The sequence below is a fragment of the Panthera onca genome, chromosome X (assembly GCF_046562875.1).
Source record: "Panthera onca isolate mPanOnc1 chromosome X, mPanOnc1 haplotype 2, whole genome shotgun sequence".
Classification (NCBI taxonomy): domain Eukaryota; kingdom Metazoa; phylum Chordata; class Mammalia; order Carnivora; family Felidae; genus Panthera; species Panthera onca.
The window spans coordinates 75,976,689-75,992,763 of NC_138357.1; positions in this window are offsets into that span (position 1 = coordinate 75,976,689).

The window sequence follows — 16,075 nt, forward strand, 5'->3', positions numbered from 1 at the left end:
GCCAACCCAAGTTTTATTACTTTTCCTTAGGTTTTGTATCTAGAAAAATGTACTGGTATAAACAAAATCAGTCTAAATAACATATTAAATAAAAGTCAGGACCGTCAATGTAAAATAAGGAGATCCACATATCAGGAGAATTCACCGATCCACCAGAAAGTTGGCAAGAAGCCAGAGGGGCACAAGGAGCCTGTACTGTTACCAAGCATCAAGTTCCAGAAGATGTCAGGTGGCCTCAGGTGGGTATCTCTGATATCCTGACAACTATGCCAAGAAATGTTGACACAAATTTACTAGAGAGAGGACTCTATTATAAAAAAAAAAAAAAAAAAAAAAAAAAAAACACAAAAAAAAACAGAGTTTTATTCAGACCTAAATTAAGACAGCTGCCCAGGAAACACAATATTCACAGGGAAGAAAGTGCTCCAGAAAATAAACAGTTTTTACAGGTTTATATACACTTTTAAAGTTTATTTCTGAGAGAGAGATAGAGGAAGAGAGAGAGAATGAAGAGGAAGGGCAGAAAGAGAGGGAGAGAGAGAATTCCAAGCAGGCTCTGTACTGTTAGTGGAGAGCCTGATGTGGGTCTTGAATCCATGAACCGTGAGATCATGACCTGAGCCAAAATCCGGAATCAGACACTCAACCAACCGAGCCACCCAGGCACCCCTATACTTTTTTATATCTTGCAAAATCTCAAAAGATTATAGATTAACATATAGGCAGGAATTGTAAGTTTTAACATCAAGAAATACAGGGAGTAGGAACATTGATTGATATCTCAAAGAGAGATGGTTTTCCTTTAGGCTACTCATTCACAAAGCAAATGTACAATGCCTATGTGATGGGCCATAAATCAGGTTTTAGTTTGAGCAAAGTTTATGTACAGTCATGCTGATTTAGGAAGAACTCTAAAATGGCTTTCCTTGTATGTCAGACTTTAGAAAGTTTTTTTCTCATTTTTTCATTTGTGTATATTTATGCAATTATCTGTGTATGAATGTGTTTATGTTTATGTGTATTAAAATTGATACTTTTAAGGGTTTGTTTTTATGTGTGTTTAAGCATAAAATGAAGTGAATTTTCTTTAGAACAACAAATATCCAATAATTGGCATTCTTATACACATTTGCTAATAAGATACTTACTATGTTATTATGTCAGAAATGTAAATGGCACAACAAATTTTAATAAGTTAGGATTAGCAACTGCAACGATGTACAAAATTAGTCATCTAATCACCCAGAAGAATGATGAAACTGTTGAAAAGATTACAGAGTTCATTCATTAAAACAGATAATTGGCTGAAAATTAAAATTAAAATTTGAAATATATGTTATGAGAAGATTCAGTGTGTTTCTTCTAAGAACACAATAAATCTGTGTGTATTTTTCTGTATGTGTGTGCATGTGTGTGTATGTTTGTATATGTGTGAAGGTATTTATGTGTATTCATACCTGTGCAATGTGTAAAGGGTATCTGTATAGGTATATGTGTGTATGTTTGTGTGTGTGTGTGTGTGTGTGTGTGTGTGTGTGTGTGTGTGTGTGTATGAAGGCACCTTAAATGAAGGAGGGGAGAGAATTTTCAATGAAAGATGTCCTCAGCTCAGAAAACCTAAAAGTACATCTACATTACACGTGCATACATCACTAACACATAAGATTGATTACCATCTATTTATATGTGTCAGAGGATAAATTCCTCCTCTCCAACTGTTTCAGTGAAGTGAAACATTGGACAAAATGCATGTAGATCTTGCTTTCTCCGAAGTATGTCTCCAAATGTCCTAGGTTGGACCACAATACAGTTTCTTGGCATTGGACAAAGACTAGTATATGAATTTGGATGTGTGAAAGGGGAAAATTTGGCAACTTCTCCTATCCACCATTGCTTTAACTCAAATACACATTTCAAAAATGTCCTTCTGACAAAGTGACATTACTACACGCTATTATTAAGGAATACACTTTAAACTGTTTCTGCATACATGAAAATTTTGCAGAGCTATTGATACAATGGTTTTGCTGGGTCTTCCAGGTAGCTGATAATCCATGTTCAGAAAAAGTCTGGTCCAAGTGAGTGGTGCAGTCTATTACAATCACTCTTGGGGTTTTGAAATCACATGACCATTGTTCTCTGGCACCATGCTCAAATCCATGGAGCTAAATAGCTGTACATGGGTTACAGTCAAATGCCTAGAGCTCACCAGCACCATGTTCCAACCAAATTAGCCCACCGGTCAGAAACTACTTACAATGGCAGCGTCCTCATACTTGCCAAGTTCAGATTAGTTGCTGCTGAAAAAAGTCTACACAAAACTCACAAGAAACTCAAACTATCAAGAGGCCCAATTCTTCCAACATCCTGTATACACCAAAGTTGGCAGGTAGACAAAGTTCTATGAGTGTGTCGTTGAGGCAACAGCAAACTTTGAAGCTGGATCATCTGTCAATCATGGAATATTCCAGATCTTCAGCCTTGCTGAGCGTAAACAAAAGTGACTTTTTGGAGGATAGAGATGAGAGTAGGGAGGGGTTTTCCTGGGAATGAAAAAAACATGAGGTGAAAATACAATAGCACAATAATCACTTAAAATACAATAATAGCCCTTTTATCTGACTTATTTCTAAGTCAAAGCATGAGAAGGAGCATCACAAAACAAGATATGATTTATCCAAGAAGCACAGGTACCTAGGGGTATTTTCATTCTTTCCTCTCCTTGTAGGGAGACCATAGACAGTCAGCCTGATTGTTCTGGGATATATCCAGTCGACCAAAGGAGAATAGGAAGCATAACTCTCTGTCCTTAGTTAAAAGAGTGAGAAGGATTTACAAGAGGAAAGACGAAAAGATACCAGCAGAGCTCAACACTCACAAAAACTACTAATTTCAAAAACAGCTAAAGATAAAAGATGATAGGTGGATGTGCAATTGACAACAGTGGCAATAGGAGATTGGCCATCTGCTCAGCCCAGGACTTCTCTAAATATTTAATCTTATACTTGTGTGGAAAAGTAATATATACAGGCAGTGGTAAGATTTGGAAGAGAGAGGAGATAAAGGGTACATCAATGAAAGCAAAAAATGGAAAGAAAAAAAGACAATTTAAATTACAGATCTTTCCCCTTAAAATCTCCTTGACTAAAAAGGTAGATGCAATACTCTAACACGTATGGAAATTTTAAAGAGATGCCTGGAGTTCTGAACCCAAAATCCACCTTTCCCTGTCACAAGATGGGACAAAACTACCAGAAGTTAAACTCCAGTTAATTTGCTTTATGCTTTTAGAGATTGGCTTGCCCTTTTCCAGAGGAAACTCAAGGACACAAAGGTCTTTGAGTAATATGTCCTCATTACAAAGAGAATGATCAAGGTAGAAGAAGAAAGAGAAGATGGCTGAGGAAAAAGAAGAGGAAAGAGATAAATGCATAAACTCTAATCAAATGATGATAATCCATTTTCAAAACTGTTAAACCTAATGGAGTAGGATAGCCATTATGAAGTTGACAACAAAGGCAGCAGCAGAAATCTGAAGCCAGTCAGCTGGGCCTGGGACTTCCAGGAATCTCCACAGTTGTCCTGTGTTGATAAGAATCTATTGTTGTTATTGTTGTTGTTTTTAGTTATCTTCTATTTTATAAGTTATTTTGTTCCTTGGGAATGGCTATGGGAAAGAGATCAAGACAGGAAAGTGAACAAGACCTAAAATGCTATAAAACAGACTTTGAAAAAAAAAAACCACAAGTGGCTAGAGATGAAACATGCTTGAACTGGGTATAATTCCTTCAGAGTGAACTGAGCCGTGTTCTAGATGGTCACTGCATGGTAATAACTTCCCTGAAGACACAGAAGTTATGGCCGAAGTCTGTACAATTTCCGCTATTATCCTAAGGTGAACCATCCTATCCCTTTAGAGGGCACGATGGCCAGTCACCTTTTGATAGTTACAATTGTATGAGAAAGAGAAATATAGAAGAGAAAAACATTTGGTGGTGGTAAGATTTGGAAGAGAGAGGAGTTAAATTTACATCAATGAAAGCAAAAATGCAAAGAAAAAAAGACAATTCAAACTACAGATCTTTCTCCTCAAATTCTCCTTGATCTAATAAGGATATCAAACACTCTAGCAAGTATGGAAATTTTCCAGAGATGTCTGGAGTTCTGGCTCCAGAAATCCACTGTGGATTCTTGTAATCAGCGACTACCACTCATTCTGACCATCACACATTCCACACAGAGGCCTATGCAGCAATGAAGAGACTGCAAAGTTTAAACCCAGAGACAGTTGCTCCCCAAATCCCTACCTTCCAATAAGGATAAAAGATAAATCCAAATTCTGAAGAGAAGAGAAGAGAAGAGAAGAGGAATATGGGAGGAAATTTATAAACACTAGCTAGAATGCAATGGGAAAATAGTAGCTTCAACTATACATCAGAGTACAAAGAAGTAAAGAATAAACAAATAATCCTGGGAAGATGGCGGCGTAGAAGGACGCTGGGCTCAACGCGCGTCCTGCTGATAACTTAGATTCCACCTACACCTGCCTAAATAACCCAGAAAACAGCCAGAAGACTAGCAGAACAAAGTCTCCAAAGCCAAGCACAGACGAGAGGCCCACGGAAGAGGGTAGGAAGGGCAGCGAAGTGGTGCGCGCTACACAGACTGGCGGGAGGGAGCCCGGGCAGAGGGGTGGCAGGCCAGCCAAGCAGAGCGCCCCATTCTGTCTTGCAAAAGTGGAAGGGCCGGACGGAGTGTGTTCCGACAGCAAGAGGGACTTGACGTCTGGAAGGTTATAAGCTAACAGTTCTGCTCAGAGAATGGGAGGGCTGGAGGACAATGGGAGGGAGAGTTATTGACCCCCAGACACCAAAGCTCAGCTTGGCGGGGGACAAAGGCGCTCGCCAGCACCATCTCCCTTGCCCATCCCCCAGCCAAAATCCCAAAGGGAACCAGTTCCTGCCAGGGAACTTGCTTGCACCACGCAAACACCCAACACTGTACTTCTGCAGATCCATCCCTCCAGCGGGTTTGACTCCCTCTTGGTGCCACAGGGCCCCTCCCGAAGCAGATGTCCAAAGGAAAAGCCAGCTGAGCCTGCCCCTCCTGCCCCTGTGCACCTTGCCGATCCACCCCAGCTAATACGCCAGATCCCCAGCACCACAAGCCGGCAGTGTGCAAGCAGCACAGAAGGGCCACGCCACCCCACAGTGAATCCCGCCCCTAGGAGAGGGGAAGAGAAGGCACATACCAGTCTGACTGGAGCCCCAGCGGTGGGCTGGGGGCAGACATCACGTCTGACTGCGACCCTGCCCACCAATGCAAGTTATTCAAGACAGCATAGGGGAAGTGCCCGGCAGTCCCACACCACTCCAGGGACTATCCAAAATGACGAAACGGAAGAATTCCCCTCAGAAAAATGTCCAGGAAATAACAACAGCTAACGAACTGATCAAAAAAGATTTAAACAATATAACAGAAATTGAATTTAGAATAATAGTCATAAAATTAATCGCTGGGCTTCAACACAGTATAGAGGACAGCAGAGAATCTCTTGCTACAGAGATCAAGAGACAAAGGAACAGCCAGAAGGAGCTAAAAAAATGCTATCAATGAGCTGCAAAATAAAATGGAGACAACTACGGTTCAGATTGAAGAGGCAAAGGAGAAAATAGATGAACTAGAAGATAAAATTATGGAAAAAGAAGAAGCTGAGAAAAAGAGAGATAAAAAAAATCCAGGAGTATGAGGGGAAAATTAGAGAACTAAGTGATGCACTAAAGAGAAATAATCTACGCATAATTGGTATTCCAGAGGAGGAAGAGAGAGGGAAAGGTGCTAAAGGTGTACTTGAAGAAATCATACCTGAGAACTTCCTGATCTGGGAAAGGAAAAACGCATTGAAATCCAAGAGGCACAGAGAACTCCCTTCAGACGTAACTTGAATCGATCTTCTGCACGACATATCATAGTGAAACTGGCAAAATACAAGGATAAAGAGAAAATTCTGAAAGCAGCTAGAGATAAATGTGCTCTAATATATAAAGGGAGACCTATAAGACTCGTGACTGATCTCTCTACTGAAACTTGGCAGGCCAGAAAGGAATGGCAGGAGATCTTCAATGTGATGAACAGAAAAAAGATGCAGCCGAGAATCCTTTATCCAGCAAGTCTGTCATTTAGAATAGAAGGAGACGTAAAGGTCTTCCCAAACGAAAACTGAAGGAATTCATCACCACTAAACCAGCCCCACAAGAGATCCTAAGGGGAATCCTGTGAGACAAAGTACCAGAGACATCACTACAAGCATGAAACCTACGGACATCAAAATGACTCTAAACCCATATCTTTCTAGAATACCACTGAATGTAAATGGACTAAATGCGCCAACCAAAAGACATAGGGTATCAGAATAGAAAAAAAACAAGACCATCTATTTGCTGTTTACAAGAGACGCATTTTAGACCTGAGAACACCTTCAAATTGAGAGTGAGGGGATGGAGAACTATTTATCATGCCACTGGAAGTCAAAAGAAAGCTGGAGAAGCCATACTTCTATCAGACAAACTAGACTTTAAATTAAAGGCTGTAACAAGAGATGAAGAAGGGCATTATATAATAATCACAGGGTCTACCCATCAGGAAGAGCTAACTATTATAAATGTCTATGTGCCAAATACAGGAGCCCCCAAATATATAAAACAATTACTCACAAACATAAGCAACTTTATTGATAAGAATGTGGTAATTGCAGGGGACTTTAACACTCCACTGACAGAAATGGATAGATCATCTAGACACATGGTCAATAAAGAAACAAGGGCCCTGAATGATACATTGGATCAGATGGACTTGACAGATGTATTTAGAACTCTGCATCCCAAAGCAACAGAATATACTTTCTTCTCGAGTGCACATGGAACATTCTCCAAGATAGATCACATACTGGGTCACAAAACAGCCCTTCATAAGTATACAAGACTTGAAATCATACCATGCATACTTTCAGACCACAATGCTATGAAGCTTGAAATCAACCACAGGAAAAAGTCTGGAAAACCTCCAAAAGCATGGAGGTTAAAGAACACCCTACTAAAGAATGGATGGGTCAACCAGGCAATTAGAGAAGAAATTAAAAAATATATGGAAACAAATGAAAATGAAAATACAACAATCCAAAGGCTTTGGGATGCAGCGAAGGCAGCCCTGACAGGAAAATACATTGCAATCCAGGCCTATCTCAAGAAACAAGAAAAGTCCCAAATACAAAATCTAACAGCACACCTAAAGGAAATAGAAGCAGAACAGCAAAGGCAGCATAAACCTAGCAGAAGAAGAGAAATAATAAAATCAGAGCAGAAATAAAGAATATAGAATCTAAAAAAAAAAAAAAAAACAAACCTGTAGAGTAGATCAATGAAACCAAGAGTTGTTTTTTTGAAAAAATAAACAAAATTGATAAACCTCTAGCCAGGCTTCTCAAAAAGAAAAGGGAGAGGACCCAAATGGATAAAACCATGAATGAAAATGGAATTATTACAACCAATCTCTCAGAGATACAAGCAATTATCAGGGAATAGTATGAAAAATTATATGCCAACAAATTGGAAAACCTGGAAGAAATGGACAAATTCCTAAACACCCACACGCTTCCAAAACTCAATCAGGAGGAAATAGAAAACTTGGCCAGACCCATAACCAACGAGGACATTGAATCAGTCTTCAAAAAGCTCACAACAAATAAGAGTCCAGGACCAGATGGCTTCCCAGGGGAGTTCTACCAGACGTTTAAAGCAGAGATAATACCTATCCTTCTCAAGCTATTCCAAAAAATAGAAAGGGAAGGAAAACTTCCAGACTCATTCTATGAAGCCAGTATTACTTTGATTCCTAAACCAGACAGAGACCCAGTAAAAAAAAGAGAACTACAGGCCGATATCCCTGATGAATATGGAAGCAAAAATTCTCAATAAGATACTAGCAAATCGAATTCAACAGCATGTAAAAAGAATGATTCACCATGATCAAGTGGGATTCATTCCTGGGATGCAGGGCTGGTTCAACATTCGCAAATCAATCAATGTGATATATCACATTAATAAAAGAAAAGATAAGAACCATATGATCCTGTCAATCGATGCCGAAAAAGCCTTTGACAAAATTCAGCACCTTTCTTCATAAAAACCCTTGAGAAAGTCCGGATAGAAGGAACATACGTAAAGATCATAAAAGCCATTTATGAAAAGCCCACAGCTAACATCATCCTCAATGGGGAAAAGCTGAGAGCTTTATCCCTGAGATCAGGAACACGACAGGGATGTCCACTCCCACAGCTGTTGTTTAATATAGTGTTGGAAGTTCTAGCATCAGCAATCAGACAACAAAAGGAAATCAAAGGCATCCAAATTGGCAAAGATGAAGTTAAGCTTTCACTTTTTGCAGATGACATGATATTATACATGGAAAATCCGATAGACTCCACCAGAAGTCTGCTAGAACTGATACATGAATTTAGCAAAGTCGCAGGATACAAAATCAATGTACAGAAATCAGTTGCATACTTATGCACTAATAATGAAGCAACAGAAAGACAAATAAAGAAACTGATCCCATTCACAATTGCACCAAGAGGCATAAAATACCTAGGAATAAATGTAACCAAAGATGTAAAAGATCTGTATGCTGAAAACTATAGAAAGCTTATGAAGGAAATTGAAGAAGATATAAAGAAATGGAAAAACACTCCGTGCTCATGGATTGGAAGAATAAATATTGTCAAAATGTCAATACTACCCAAAGCTATCTACACATTCAATGCAATCCCAATCAAAATTGCACCAGCATTCTTCTCAAAACTAGAACAAGCAACCCTAAAATTCATATGGAACCACAATAGACCCCGAGTAGCCAAACTAATTTTGAAGAAGACCAAAGCAGGAGGCATCCCAATCCCAGACTTTAGCCTCTACTACAAAGCTGTAATCATAACAAGACAGCATGGTATTGGCACAACAACAGACACATAGACCAATGGAATAGAATAGAAACCCCAGGACTAGACCCACAAACGTATGGCCAACTCATCTTTGACAAAGCAGGAAAGAACATCCAATGGAAAAAAGACAGTCTCTTTAACAAATGGTGCTGGGAGAAGTGGATAGCAACATGCAGAAGGTTGAAACTAGACCACTTTCTCACACCATTCACAAAAATAAACTCAAAATGGATAAAGGACCTGAATGTGAGACAGGAAACCATCCAAACCCTAGAGGAGAAAGCAGGAAAAGACCTCTCTGACCTCAGTCATAGCAATTTCTTCCTGGACACATCCCCAAAGGCAAGGGAATTAAAAGCAAAAATGAACTACTGGGACCTTATGAAGATAAAAAGCTTCTGCACAGCAAAGGAAACAACCAACAAAACTAAAAGGCAACCAACGGAATCGGAAAAGATATTTGCAAATGACATATCGGACAAAGGGCTAGTATCCAATATCTATAAAGAGCTCACCAAACTCCACACCCGAAAAACAAATAACCCAGTGAAGAAATGGGCAGAAACCATGAACAGACACTTGTCTAAAGAAGACGTCTGGATGGCCAACAGGCACATGAAAAGATGCTCAACGTCGCTCCTCATCAGGGAAATACAAATCAAAACCACACTCAGATATCACCTCGCTCCAGTCAGAGTGACAAAAATGAACAAATCAGGAGACTATATATGCTGGAGAGGATGTGGAGAAACGGGAACCCTCTTGCACTGTTGGTGGGAATGCAAACTGGTGCAGCCACTTTGAAAAACAGTGTGGAGATTCCTCAGAAAATTAAAAATAGACCTACCCTATGACCCAGCAATAGCACTGCTAGGAATTTACCCAAGGGATACAGGAGTACTGATGCATAGGGGCACTTGTACCCCAATGTTTAAAGCAGCACTTTCAACAATAGCCAAATTATGAAAAGAGCCTAAATGTCCATCAACTGATGAATGGATAAAGAAATTGTGGTTTATATACACCATGGAGTACTACGTGGCAATGAGAAAGAATGAAATATGGCCCTTTGTAGCAACATGGATGGAACTGGAGAGTGTGATGCTAAGTGAAACAAGCCATACAGAGAAAGACAGATACCATATGTTTTCACTCTTATGTGGATCCTGAGAAACTTAACAGAAACCCATGGTGGAGGGGAAGGAAAAAAAAAAGAGGTTAGAGTGGAAGAGAACCAAAGTATAAGAAACTCTTAAAAACTGAGAACAAACTGAGGGTTGAGGGGTGGTGGGAGGGAGGAGAGGGTAGGTGATGGGTATTAAGGAGGGCACCTTTTGGGCTGAGCACTGGGTGTTGTATGGAAACCAATTTGACAATAAACTTCATATATTGAAAAAAAAATAAGTGAAAAGAAAAACAAAAAAAGGAATGCCATGATCAAAGGTCAGTAGTTTGTGTAAATACTGTAGGAAAAAAATTAACCCGAGACTTCAACTTAAAAAAATATCATTTGCAAGGTAGCTTTAATATTTTATTCTAACATTACTTGTTTTCTTGTATTTTGATTTGGCATTTGTCCTCATTTTGTAGACACTTACGCATTTTGTTCATTTTTCTTGTCCAGTCCCCTAGGTGTTAACTTCATTAACTGTGAAAAATAAAATTTCCACCATAAGGAAATTAAAAAAAATAGGTATAATAATTTGTGTCTTGTTACCCTCATAGGATATCTGTCAGGGTCATGCATATTTACCTATAAAGAAACAATGGTTATTGGTAAGATATTGTTGTTGTTGTGCATTTCAACCATTGCTCAGCATCTGTTTGATTTTTTCACTCTCTTTCTCACCTGTTAAGTTCTCTGCCATGAGAATTTCAACTTTCTAATTTAGAAGTTCTTTTATTTATGTTTCAGAAATTATTTCCTTTTTATATATAATTTTTTAACATTTATTTATTTTTGAGAGACAGAGACAGGGAATGAGGGCTAGGAGCAGAGAGACAGAGGGAGACACAGAAATCCGAAGCAGGCTCTAGCTTCTGTGCTGTGAGCACAGAACCTGATGCAGGGCTCAAAGTCACAGACCACAAGATCATGACCTGAGCCGAAGTTGGAAGCTCAACTGACTGAGCCACCCAGATACCCCTAAAAAATAGCTGTGCTGCAGTTTATGTTGTTTACTCCTGTATTGTTCAATATAATTTTTTCCCAATAGTTCTCAATTAAAAGCACAAATATATTGCTGCAAACACCCTAAGCTATTTTCTTGGCAAAAGTATTTTTTTAAGTTTTTATTTTAATTCCAGTTAGTAAGCATACAGTGTTATTTAGGTTTCAGGTATAAAATATAGTTATTAAACACTTCCATTCATCATCCTGTGCTCATCATGACAAGTGCCTGCCTTAATGCCTATCATCTATTTAACCCATCCATCCATCCTACTCCCCTCTGGTAACCATCAGTTTGTTCTCTATAATTAGGAGTCTGTTTCTTGATTTATCTTTCTTTCTATCTTATTTTTTCTCTTTGCTTGTTTGTTTGTTTCTTAAATTTCACATGTAAGTGAAATCATATAAAGATATATATATATATATATATATATATATATCTGTTCTTTTGTGCAACCCTGCATTAACTTCCTTGAGGCATGTCCACGGGATGCCTATTGACTCTGTCTTATTTATATATATGATGGTAGTCTTAGTTGTACCCTGTAAACTAACAGGGCCTGCCTAACTTACTAGAAAGTAGGAAACTAGTTGAAGAAAACAAACAAGGTGAAAAATCACTGAGAGCCAAAGCTAACTGATCAACATGCAAACAATGAAAATTTACAAGCAGTAAGTCCTTGAAATTACTATACCTGCCCAGGCTTGCCAATCATTCTGTTTAGGATCATTCCTCTTAAAAATCCTTAGTTGTTCCCAAATTAGAAAGAAACATTGATAGCCAAAGACACGTTTTCTAAGTGATCACAGGCTGAGAAAACTAAGGTCCAAAGAGCAGAAAGTGCTTAATCAAAGTCACATAAATATACAAATGTTTAGGTCTGGAGTTGTGTCCACTAATACCTACTAACTACTCATTAATTACTGACTTGTATGAAAACTTTTTAAGAAGGGCACAGTAGAATATTAAAACAGAAATTGTATTTCTATTTTAAGGATTCTTATTCATTCAGTTAGTCGTTCATTCAGTAACTAGTGCATTATCTGTGATTTCATTGTGATGGGTACTGAGAGATCCACAGGTAACCTAGCATTTAAAGCCAATTAATTAAATGTAAGTTGGTTATTGTGTTTTCTTATTACATCATAAAATATTGCACTTTTATGGTGTTTTACTGGTGCCTGCCTTTCTATGCCAACATACCTGGGAGGTGTGAGCCTTGTCTTAGGGCCATAAGAAGGATTGCTTATGGCAGCAGCTTTACCAAGTACCTCATGGGTAACAGAGGTGGTTCCTAGGTCTCATTGACTCAGCCCCATGTTTTGTTCTGATTATCATACCTCATCAGGCTAAGAGTTTCCCAAAGGGTTGGAAGAATGACATTCCATTTCTCTTTTTTGTCAGTAATTAGGTTCTATGTGCTGTAAGTACTATAGTTGTGCTGAGAGATAGAAGTCAGACACATTATCCTGAGTCTTATGGGCTGGGAATGAAGGAGGAAAGAAGAAATCATTTCCTCAATGTAGACACAAGGGGGAATTAAATGCAACCATAATTCCAATCCTATATGTATGAGACATTTTAGAACTTAGAGAGGGCCTTTTAAGGGCCATTATCTCAAGGCTCTAGAACCTTGCAAAGTAGGTGGTGTAGAATTCATTGGTTCTACTTCACAACTACAAAAACTTAGATTCAGAGGTTAATGTGACTTGCATAAACTCACAAGCCTGCAAAGTGACAAAGCAGATTTCAAACCTAGGTAAGTATTCTGATCAAGCATCCAGAAGTCCTTTTTCTAAGGGCAGATCATCTGCAGGGGGTTTTATTTTGGAAACTTGGATAAAAGGAAACAGTACAACGGGAGATATTTGCACTGGGGAATAAACAGATTTTGGTTTTCTTTATTCATTCAGTTCACAATAATTTACTAAGTGTCTACTCTATGCAAAGACCTATCTTCAGCTTTGAGATACAGAGATGACTAAGACACATCTTTTGACTTTGAGGAGTTCACTAGTCAATGATGTGACAGACTTGTCTATAAATTATTGCAGCGGAGTATGATAAAGTTATATTCAAAATAGAAAGGGAACAGTGGTGATTTAGGAAGATCTCAGGGAGGAGTTGATGCCTGAACTGACCACGTGACACTGGTTTCTAAATTACATGATCTTTTAAAAACTGTTTCTCTATTTTTACCATGAGGGTTTGAACTAGATAGTCTCTAAGGAAACACCTAGTATAGTTTTTAAAGGTTGTAGTTCACAATAGGGGAGAGTTACAAGTCTGTAAACTTTCAAAAGGACTGAGATTTATTAGTTATGCATCTTCTTTGTCCTACTGCCTTGATACACAGAACCACCTGGAATGGTGCTAAGGTTAATTGGCCTGAGATATCTTGAATAACTAGTTATAGGTGCTATCTGAATTTTCAGGCATATTCTGGGTTCCTAATCTATTTTTCCTGTCTACTCTCTTTTTCTGTTCCCACTGACATATCTCAGTCATAACTTCATCACTCCTTTCTCTATCCATTCTACCCCTAATAATCATCTTGGACACTTCAATACCTAGCAGGCCCTGTCTTCTTCAACATTTTCATGTATTCAATTTACCACAATGTTTTGGATACCTACCATACACCTGATGTGGCATTAGTTTCTGGGGATACAAGCATGAGCCAAAACAGATTTGTCTTCAAACTTCAATGAGCTTACAGTTTAGTAAGGGAGATTTTAAGGTAATTGTAAAAATCATACAAAAATGTAAAAATACAGGTGGGATGATTTGTAAGAGGTAAAAGTATGGTGCTATGAAAATGTAAAAATGTGAGACCTGAAACCATAAAAATCCTAGAATCAAACTCAAGCAGTAATTTCTCTGTCATCAGCCATAGCAAATTCTTTTTAGATATGTCTCCTGAGGAGAGGAAAACAAAAGAAAAAAATAAACTATTGGGATTACATCAAATTAAAAGCTTTTGTATAGCAAAGGAGACAATCAACAAAAGTAAAAGGCCACCTACAGAATTAGAGGAGATAATTGCAAATGACATATCTGATGAAGGATTAGTATCCAAAATCCAAAAAAAAAACTTATACAACTCAACAGGAAAAAATCATTAAAAAATGGATAAAGACATAAACACATATTTTCCCAAAGAAGACATACAGATGGCCAAAAGACACATGGAAACATACTCAATATCACTCATTGTCAGGGAAAGACAAATCAAAACCATAATGAGATATCACCTCACACCTGTCAGAATGGTAAGAATGGCTAAAATCAACAACACAAGAAACAATAAGTGTTTGCAAGGATGTGGAGAAAAAAGAACTCTTTTGCACTGTTGGTAGGAATGTAAATTGGTGCAGCCACTGTGGAAGACAATATGAAGGTTTCTCAAAAAATTAAAAATAGGACTACCCCGTGATCCAGTAAATTCCCTACTGGGTATTTACCCAAAAAATACAAAAATACTAATTCAAAGGGATATATGCAACCTTATGTTCATTGCAACATTATTTATAATAGCCAAGTTATGGAAACAATCCAAGTGTCCATCAATAGATAAATAGATAAATAATGTAAATAGGTAAAGAAAACAATATGTATAGCAACTATACATACACATATACATACCATGGAATATCAGTCAGCCACAAAATAAATGAAACATTGCCATTTACAACAATATGAATGGAATCTAAAGGGCATAATACTATGTGAAAGAAGTCATTCAGAGAAAAATAAATACTATATGATTTTATTCATATGTGGAATTTAAGAAACAAAAAAATTAATAAAGAAAAACAGAGACAAACAAAAAAACCCAGATTCTTAAATGTAGAGAATCAGCTAATTGTTACCAGAAATGTAGAGAATCAGCTAATTGTTACTAGAAGGGAGGTAAGTGGCAGGATGTGTGAAACAGGTTAAGGAGATTAAGAGTACACCTATCTTAATGAGCACTGAATAGTGTATGGAGTTGTTGGGGGACAAAAGTTGGGACTTAAATTAGTCAAGGATGTCAGGGAATGTTTCCCTGAGAGTGGCACAAATTATTATCTGAAGAAAGAGCAGAAGTCAACCAGGTAAGAAAGATATGTGTGGGAGAGAGTTGGTCCAGGGAGAAAAGCATGCACAGAGGCCTTGTGGTAGGAAAGAGTGCAACTGATTTAAGAAACTTAAATAGGGGCACCTGGGTGGCTCAATCAGTTAAGCATCAAGCTTTGGCACAGGTCATAATTTCACAGTTGGTGAGTTCGAGCTTCACTCTCTGCTGTCAGTGTAGAGCCTGCTTCAGATCCTCTTTCCCTTTCCTTCTACCTCTCTCTCTCTCTTTCAAAATTAAATAAACATTTAAGAAACTGAAATAAACACAATGAGTTTTGAGTCAAATAAATGAGGTAAAATATGGTGAAAGTAGAGCTGGAGAAATGGGCCAGGCCAGACTATTCAGGGCCTGTAGTCCATGGTAAAGATTTTAGTCTTCATTCTAAGAGTAAGAGAAAAAAAAATTAACGCGTTTTTAGGAAAAGATAAGGTTGTGTGAAATGATCAAATTCATGTTTTGGTAAGACCACTTCGACTGCATTAAAGGAGTCAAGTGTGGATTCAGAAATAACTAATAGAAGGTCCTTTTAGTAATCCAAGTAAGGGATTAAGGTTGTGCCAGTGTAATTGGAAATAATATTATTCAAAATAGTAACAACATACTTGAGATATTTAGGAGTTAGGTATCACTGGCAGGATGTGGTGATAGACAGGATGTGGGTAAGGGAGAGAAAAATGTCAAGAATGACTTTAAGGTCTCTGGATAGATGGATCCATTCACTGAAAAAAACTCTGGAAAAGAAACAGATTTGAAGAGCAAGAGCATGTTGAGCAATATGGAGATCGAGAT